The following is an 8,958-nucleotide window of genomic DNA, read 5'->3' on the forward strand; positions in this document are numbered from 1 at the left end:
ATACTTCCCGGTGATGCCCAATTAAAGTATTTAGAACAATCTAAATAATTGGGCATTGTCGACAAAATTAGTATTGACCAGACGGAAATCAAAAACAGAGAACATAAAGCCAGAAAAGTGGTGGAGCACTTATTATATTCTGGTGGAAAAACGCAATGCAAAATGACAGGAAGAAATACAGTTAATTCTTTTGCACTTTGTGACTTACTGGTTATAAACTGCTAGAATACTGCTTCTATTTTAGCTTCCATCATTATTTTTGTTCCATCACACAAGTTGTTGGTCAACAAGCATTATTAATTGTTATGATTATAAAAATGGTGCTAAATAATAAAAAAAATAGGTAGCATTCAATGGTGTCCATAAAACTTAAAAATTATTATTGTTTTCTTATTTCACTTTATACAGTGAATTTCACTTAAGATGTAATATGCAAAAATATATTTCCATAGAAACCAGGGCGAACCTATTTACTTTGTCCTACATAAAATGCAACATGTCAATACAATTAAGAGTTTATTGTATACAACAATCTGTCTAAAATTCTACAATTCTTTACATTATTAAAATATTATTTTCACCCTCTACCCTGTTCCTCCATTTCCACACCATCGGAATCCTCATCTCCTCATCCATCCCTTTGTCTCCTCACCCCCACAACCATTCTCATCCATCGTTTCCCCTCTCCCCCCTCTCGCAACATGTCAATATAATTTGATATTACAGTAAAACCTCGCTATAACGGATTAATACGAGGAAAAACTGACTAACTCGGCTGGGAATGCAGAGTTAATCGAGTTTTACTGGGACTCGCTTCCCCAAGTCACAGAAAAACTTACCTTCTCTCTTGCAACTGAATCGGAAATTCTTAGCATTCTAAGGGGATTAAAGTCTAATGCAGTTGGTGCTGATGGCAGAACTACCAAAATGATTTTATTGTGTTGTCCAATTATTACCCTTCTTGTGCCATGTTGTCAATTGTTCTATAGAGCATACGGTTTTCCCTGATGCCTGGAAGTGTGCCTTGGTGACTCCAATACCTAAGACTACCAATCCTAGTGAGTTGAGCGACTTGAGGCCGATTGATGATTTTGGAATTTTGCCCAGTTGTCAGTCTGGGTTCCGTGAGGGTTTTAGTAGCTCTACTGCATTGCTGGGGGTTACGGATGAGGTTCTGAGAGCAATTGATAACAAACGGGTGTTGATCTTGGTACTTTTGGATTTTTCCAAGGCGTTTGATGGAATTCACCGCGACACTCTGTTAGCTACGCTTCATTACGTTGGTTTATCTTTGGACTCAATTTATTTTATACAAAGTTATTTGTCTAAGCAAAAGCAGGTTGTAGCGTTTAATGGTATGAGATCCAACCCCGCTGAAATTTTATCCAGTGTCCCTCAGGGCTCTACTTTGGGGCCTCTTCTGCATCTGATTTTCACTATTGGCTTTACTAATGTTTTAAATCATTGTACTCCATACATATATACGGATGATACTCAGCTTCTTTATTCTTTTAACATGTGCGATTTTGAGACTGCTGAAACCAATATAAATCATGGTTTACGCAGTGTTGGACAATTTGCTAGTAAGCTTTGTCTTCAAATAAATACCTCAAAATCTTCAGTTATGGTTTTTGGTTACTGATTTTGTTAAATCCAACATGCATTTGGACGTGGCTGGCAAGGAGCTCGGTTTTGAGAGTGATGCCAGGAATTTGGGGATCATTATTGATGAACGTCTTCGCTTCGATGGGCATGTCAAGTCCCTTCTACGGAGAGCCTATTCCAAATTAAAATTGACCACAATATTGACCGCATCATTTACGCCAGTTCTTCTTCGTAGGTCTTCATTTCGTATGTGGTCCCTCAGGGTTACACCCAGCATCGACCTCTTCATCTTTCTTTGCGTTACTTTCAGCTTTTCCACCGCTAATGTTAAAGTTTCGGAACCGTACGTCATAACTAAAAGAAAAAGCACGCATTGATTGAAAGCTTTTGTTTTCAATATATACAGGAATATCGCTCATGAAGATGTCTCAAAGTTTCCTGTAGGCTGCCCATGCGAGTATCATCCTTCTGTTTAGTTCGCTTGTTTGATTATTATCTCTCGATACACGAACCTCGTGGCCAAGATATATTGCTGCGATGCGAACTGCTCAACTGAGATGAGTACTTTAAGAGCAATAGTGGAAAAGACAAGAAGAGATAGAGTTAGGAATAAAATTGTAAGAGAATTTTGTGGAATCGGAGATGTCATGAGATTTGCTAGGGGAAAAATAAAAAAATGTAATGAATACTTCCAATGGAAGAAACCTAGCTGATTAAGACAGCAAGACATCAAAGATTAGCTAGAAAGAGATCCCGTGAGACCAGGAAGTTGGATTTCCAGCACTAATGAAACACCATGAATGATGCGTAAAAAACAGGTTACAACCTGAATAATAGAAGAAGAATAATAATATTACTTAATTTTCAATTGGAAATCAACAATCTCATGGATCTTGGAATCTTGGATTTGATGGAAGTGCAATATGACTAGAAAAGAATCAAACAACAAGAATTAATGAAGTACAAAAACTGAATTTAGGTATTGATATTAGACTTATACTCAATTCAGGACATTCAAAGTTGTTTTTCAAGCATTAAAGAAATCTTCTAAAGAAACATTCCAGAAATATATGTACACTTTAAAGATAATAATACCAGGAATGTGTATAAATTTGTTAGACAGTTAAGACAGAGGCACAAAGCGCACACAGTCTATGCTGAGATGGAACAGGAAAAATAATATGTGAGAATGAAGTGAATGACATTTGGAAAAATTATTTCCAAAACCTATGAAGCATAGAAACTGATTTGGAAATAGACAGCAGTCCATCACACTAAAGAAAGGATAGTGTCATGGAACCTATATCAATCAGTGAGGTTCAAAACGCAATCACTACGTCAAAACATGGAAAGGCATCAGGTTAATGACATACCATCGAAAGTATTCAAGATAGAAGTATTCATTATCACCAATATTGATATTAGAGTTTGGAACAAGATTTGTCCTAAATTTTGTTGATATTTAGCCCGACTCTTGCACACGCCTCCTGTTTATGTTCAGCATCGGTTTCATCTCTCCAAGACTATCAGAAATAAGGACTATATCGTCCGCGTAGCGCAAATTACTTAGGTATTGCCATCAATGTTTATACCTTTTTGGGTCCAATCCAGTTGTTTAAATGCACTCTCCAGGACTGTGATGAACAATTTGGGTTCAACATTATATCGCTTGTCTTATTTGGGCCCAATGGGTATTCGGTCAGTACTTTCATGCAATTTTACCGCCAATGTAGCATTCTTGTAAATGTTATAAATAAGTTTGGTGTATCGATAATGGCCTCTGCATTCTTGAAGTACTTGCAAAACTGCCATCAACTCAATTTAAATCAAATTTTATAAATACCTCTAAATACTCATCTTGGGTAAATACCCCCGGGTATATATCCAGGGAACTTTCCCTTGAAAATAAATACCTAGGTATTTAACAACACTGCCTAGTAGTGTAAATATTTAACTATGGCGACGTAGTTTATCACTTTTGTCTTGACAGTGTCCATATGGCAAAGATCCAAACGCTTGAAAATTCCTGTTTACGTTTTGCATGCGCTGGCGTGGGCCGGATGGCTGAATATGACGCGACGTAGAACTCTACACTGCTTGTGTCTCTACCATAAAATTATCCTGTTCAAGAAACCGCCTTACCTGTATAACAAGATTAAATTTCGCAAGGATATACACAATATTAATGTTAGGCATAAACATACACTGACGATACCTCTTCACCGCTCAGAACTATTTAAACGTAGTTTTTCCTACTGTATGCCTAACATGTATAACTTGCTACCTGATTCATTCAAAGGTCTTGGTCTGATTTCCTTCAAGAGCAAAGTTAAGGTGTTTTTGAGTGAGCTGTTGAATGATAGATTTTAGTTTAGTTATTATTATTATTTTTGAAGAGGAAAGGAAGGAAAAGATTTTTTTTTTAAATTAATTTAGTTATTTCTGTTGAACAGTCATGTCGCTTTGGTTTTTTTTTATAGTTATTATTAGAGTTTATTAGCCGCACATCTCTAAAGACGGCTAAACCCGATTGATTCTAGTTGTAAGTCTTGTGTTAGTTCTAGGGATAGTTCTAGTGCAAAACTAGAACTAACACAAAACTTAGAACTAGAATCATTTGGGTTTAGCCGTCTTGAGAGACGCACGACTACCACCTTTTTCCAAGCAAAAGTTTTCCATTGCAAAACTACCCAATGCCTCTACTATTAAGTTATGTTACATTTTATGTGAGACAGTGCAAGTGGACAGTACTTTCGTAATAATGATTAAGTGCATTCATGATTTATGATTGCTGTTACGAATCAACACAAAAAATGTTATTTTGAAACATTTATAATTCTTTTAAAATTGATTTTACATAATATATTTATTTACATGAACATCTATGTTATAGATTAATATAATTCTTTTGAGAAATCAAAATGAGTATCGAGTTCTCCCATCGTAAAGTTTACGAGAAAAACGAAGAGTAAAATTCCGCCAAGCTCTCAGAGAGTTCAATGACTGTGTTCAGCAGGAATGAACAGGATGACGTAACGAAACGAAAAAGTAGAACTTTGAAAACTATTTTTGTTGAATCTTAAATAAAAATAATCGTTCCTTTTAAAAGGTGTTCATAAAAATGAATCTGGAGTTGAAAATCTAAATATTTAGATTATCGTTTTTATTTTTTCTTATACGCTTTTATATGTATTTTATATCATGCGTGATGTGGAACGACATCACCATCTTTTGAACTGGAGCTAAACTAAAAACGATCTAGAAATAAACACTACAGGATAATGTTGGCAGCTCTCCATTTTCTTTATATACGGTTTATTTGGTTTGTTTGCAGTTTGTTTCGTTTCTATAAATATTCGCGAGGTCTGCATTCTCAGACGATTTGCCTTGTGAGCAATTATAGGAAGTTTCCAAAAGATATTTTATTTTAGCGTTAAAACAATAAAATATATTATAGGCAACCCAATATACTTTAATTGTGTTAATTATTTACTTTAAAATAATTTTTAACACCATTATCGAATAAATACAAACAAATATTTTTACCATAAGAAAATATATTGTCAATATTTCATTGGATGTTTATTGAACTCGTTTACGTCAACATGTTGCCGATAATAAATCGAGCGGAAATCCCCGCTACACATAATAAACCTGTCAGTGTAATACTCTGAATGTATTGTTGATAAATCCCAGTCGACACATTCAGATTAAAATTTTTGAAGCTCCGACTTTGTTTTGGAGCTGTAGAAGCATGGTTATAAAGTCATCTCAAGTGGAGATGCTTACAATACACGTAATATTTTTGGATTTCTAAGTGTGGACTGGCGCTTGTTTTCTTTTTTTTACTCTTTTTCGTTTCGAGTCCTTGCAGTTCAGATGATGCTACTAGAGTAACATGCCTCTTAGTTATTTTTGACTGTAGAAGAGATGGGAGGGACATTCTTGGACCAAAACCAGGATCGTATTCAGTTTTAAAACTCAAAGAAGTTAAACTCGTTATAAACCTTTATTAATAAAGATCTTTATAATATCGATAAGTTTTTACTAAGAAGCTCCTCATTAGGAATCCTTATGATCTCACTTTTCTTTCCTTTTAGGTTCTTTATCAAAATATTAGACAAAAATACTAGAAAATTTATAAGACGAAGAATCCACACACGACTTATGAAGTCAATCATGTTCAAATGATTCCAATTCTAGCTATAGTGTTAGTTCTAGTTCTACACTTGTACTATACTATCACTAGAATTAACATGAAACTTAGAACTAGAAACATATGGGTTTAGCAGTACGTCTCTTAAGACGGCTAAACCCAAATGATTCTAGTTCTACTATGTAATTTAATGTACATACGTACTTTTCTTATACGTATATTTAACTTTTCAACTACTTCAATAAAAATATACAACAATGTAGTGTTGAATAACAATTAAAACTAGAACTAACACTTTTACTATGTCGAACTAACACTATACCTCTAGCTCTAGTTTTACACTTGCACTATCACTAGAACTAACATTAAACCTAGAACTACAAACATTTGGGTTTAGCCGTCTTTAGAGACGTGCGGCTAAACCCAAATGATTCTAGTTCTAGGTCTAGTGTTAGTTCTAGTTTTACACTAACACTGTTACTATGTCGAACTAACACTTTATCTAGAACTAGAATCATTTGGGTTTAGCCGTCTTTAGAGACGTGCGGCTAAACCCAAATGATTCTAGTTCTAGGTCTAGTGTTAGTTCTAGTTTTACACTAACACTGTTACTATGTCGAACTAACACTTTATCTAGAACTAGAATCATTTGGGTTTAGCCGTCTTTAGAGACGTGCGGCTAAACCCAAATGATTCTAGTTCTAGGTCTAGTGTTAGTTCTAGTTTTACACTAACACTGTTACTATGTCGAACTAACACTATACCTAGAACTAGAATCATTTGGGTTTAGCCGTCTTTAGAGACGTGCGGCTAAACCCAAATGATTCTAGTTCTAGGTCTGGTGTTAGTTCTAGTTTTACACTAACACTGTTACTATGTCGAACTAACACTATACCTAGAACTAGAATTATTTGGGTTTAGCCGTCTTTAGAGACGTGCGGCTAAACCCAAATGATTCTAGTTCTAAATCTGGTGTTAGTTCTAGTTTTACACTAACACTGTTACTATGTCGAACTAACACTATACCTAGAACTAGAATCATTTGGGTTTAGCCGCACGTCTCTAAAGACGGCTAAACACAAATGATTATAGTTCTAGGTATAGTGTTAGTTCTAGTTTTACACTAACTTAATCGTATTCAGTTTTAAAACTTAAAGAAGTTAAACTCGTTATAAACCTTTATTAATAAAGATCTTTATAATATCGATAAGTTTTTACTAAGAAGCTCCTCATTAGGAATCCTTATGATCTCACTTTTCTTTCCTTTTAAGTTCTTTATCAAAATATTAGACAAAAAAACAAGAAAATGTATAAGACGAAGAATCCACACACGACTTATGAGGTCAATCATGTTCAAATGATTCTAATTCTAGCTATAGTGTTAGTTCTAGTTCTACACTTGTACTATCACTAGAATTAACATTAAACTTAGAACTAGAAACATATGGGTTTAGCAGTACGTCTCTTAAGACGGCTAAACCCAAATGATTCTAGTTCTACCATGTAATTTAATGTACATACGTACTTTTCTTATACGTATATTTAACTTTTCAACTACTTCAATAAAAATATACAACAATGTAGTGTTGAATAACAATTAAAACTAGAACTAACACTGTTACTATGCCGAACTAACACTATACCTCTAGCTCTAGTTTTACACTTGCACTATCACTAGAACTAACATTAAACCTAGAACTAGAAACATTTGGGTTTAGCCGTCTTTAGAGACGTGCGGCTAAACCCAAATGATTCTAGTTCTCGGTCTAGTGTTAGTTCTAGTTTTACACTAACACTGTTACTATGTCGAACTAACACTATATCTAGAACTAGAATCATTTGGGTTTAGCCGTCTTTAGAGACATGCGGCTAAATCCAAATGATTCTAGTTCTAGGTATAGTGTTAGTTCTAGTTTTACACTTGCACTATCACTAGAACTAACATTAAACCTAGAACTAGAAACATTTGGGTTTAGCCGTCTTTAGGGACGTGCGGCTAAACCCAAATGATTCTAGTTCTAGATTTAGTGTTAGTTCTAGTTTTACACTAACACTGTTACTATGTCGAACTAACCCTATACCTAGAACTAGAATCATTTGGGTTTAGCCGTCTTTAGAGACGTGCGGCTAAACCCAAATAATTCTAGTTCTAGGTCTAGTGTTAGTTTTAATTTTACACTAACACTGTTACTATGTCGAACTAACACTATACCTAGAACTAGAATCATTTGGGTTTAGCCGTCTTTAGAGACGTGCGGCTAAACCCAAATGATTCTAGTTCTAGGTCTAGTGTTAGTTCTAATTTTAGACTAACACTGTTACTATGTCGAACTAACACTTTACCTAGAACTAGTATCATTATTTGGGTTTAGCCGTCTTTAGAGACGTGCGGCTAAACCCAAATGATTCTAGTTCTAGGTTTAGTGTTAGTTCTAGTTTTACACTAACACTGTTACTATGTCGAACTAACACTATACCTAGAACTATAATCATTTGGGTTTAGCCGTCTTTAGAGACGTGCGGCTAAACCCAAATGATTCTAGTTCTAGATTTAGTGTTAGTTCTAGTTTTACACTAACACTGTTACTATGTCGAACTAACACTTTATCTAGAACTAGAATGATTTGGGTTTAGCCGTCTTTAGAGACGTGCGGATAAACCCAAATGATTCTAGTTCTAGGTTTAGTGTTAGTTCTAGTTCTACACTAACATTGTTACTATGTCGAACTAACACTATACCTAGAACTAGAATCATTTGGGTTTAGCCGTCTTTAGGGACGTGCGGCTAAATCCAAATGATTCTAGTTCTAGGTCTAGTATTAGTTCTAGTTTTACACTAACACTGTTACTATGTCGAACTAACACTTTACCTAGAACTAGAATCATTTGGGTTTAGCCGCACGTCAATAAAGACGGCTAAACCCGAATGATTCTAGTTCTAGGTTTAGTGTTAGTTCTAGTTTTACACTAACACTGTTACTATGTCGAACTAACACTATACCTAGAACTAGAATCATTTGGGTTTAGCCGCACGTCTCTAAAGACGGCTAAACCCAAATGATTCTAGTTCTAGGTCTAGTGTTAGTTCTAGTTTTACACTAACACTGTTACTATGTCGAACTAACACTTTACCTAGAACTAGTATCATTATTTGGGTTTAGCCGTCTTTAGAGACGTGCGGCTAAACCCAAATGATT

This window comes from Onthophagus taurus, chromosome 7, assembly GCF_036711975.1.
Source record: "Onthophagus taurus isolate NC chromosome 7, IU_Otau_3.0, whole genome shotgun sequence".
In the NCBI taxonomy this organism is placed as follows: domain Eukaryota; kingdom Metazoa; phylum Arthropoda; class Insecta; order Coleoptera; family Scarabaeidae; genus Onthophagus; species Onthophagus taurus.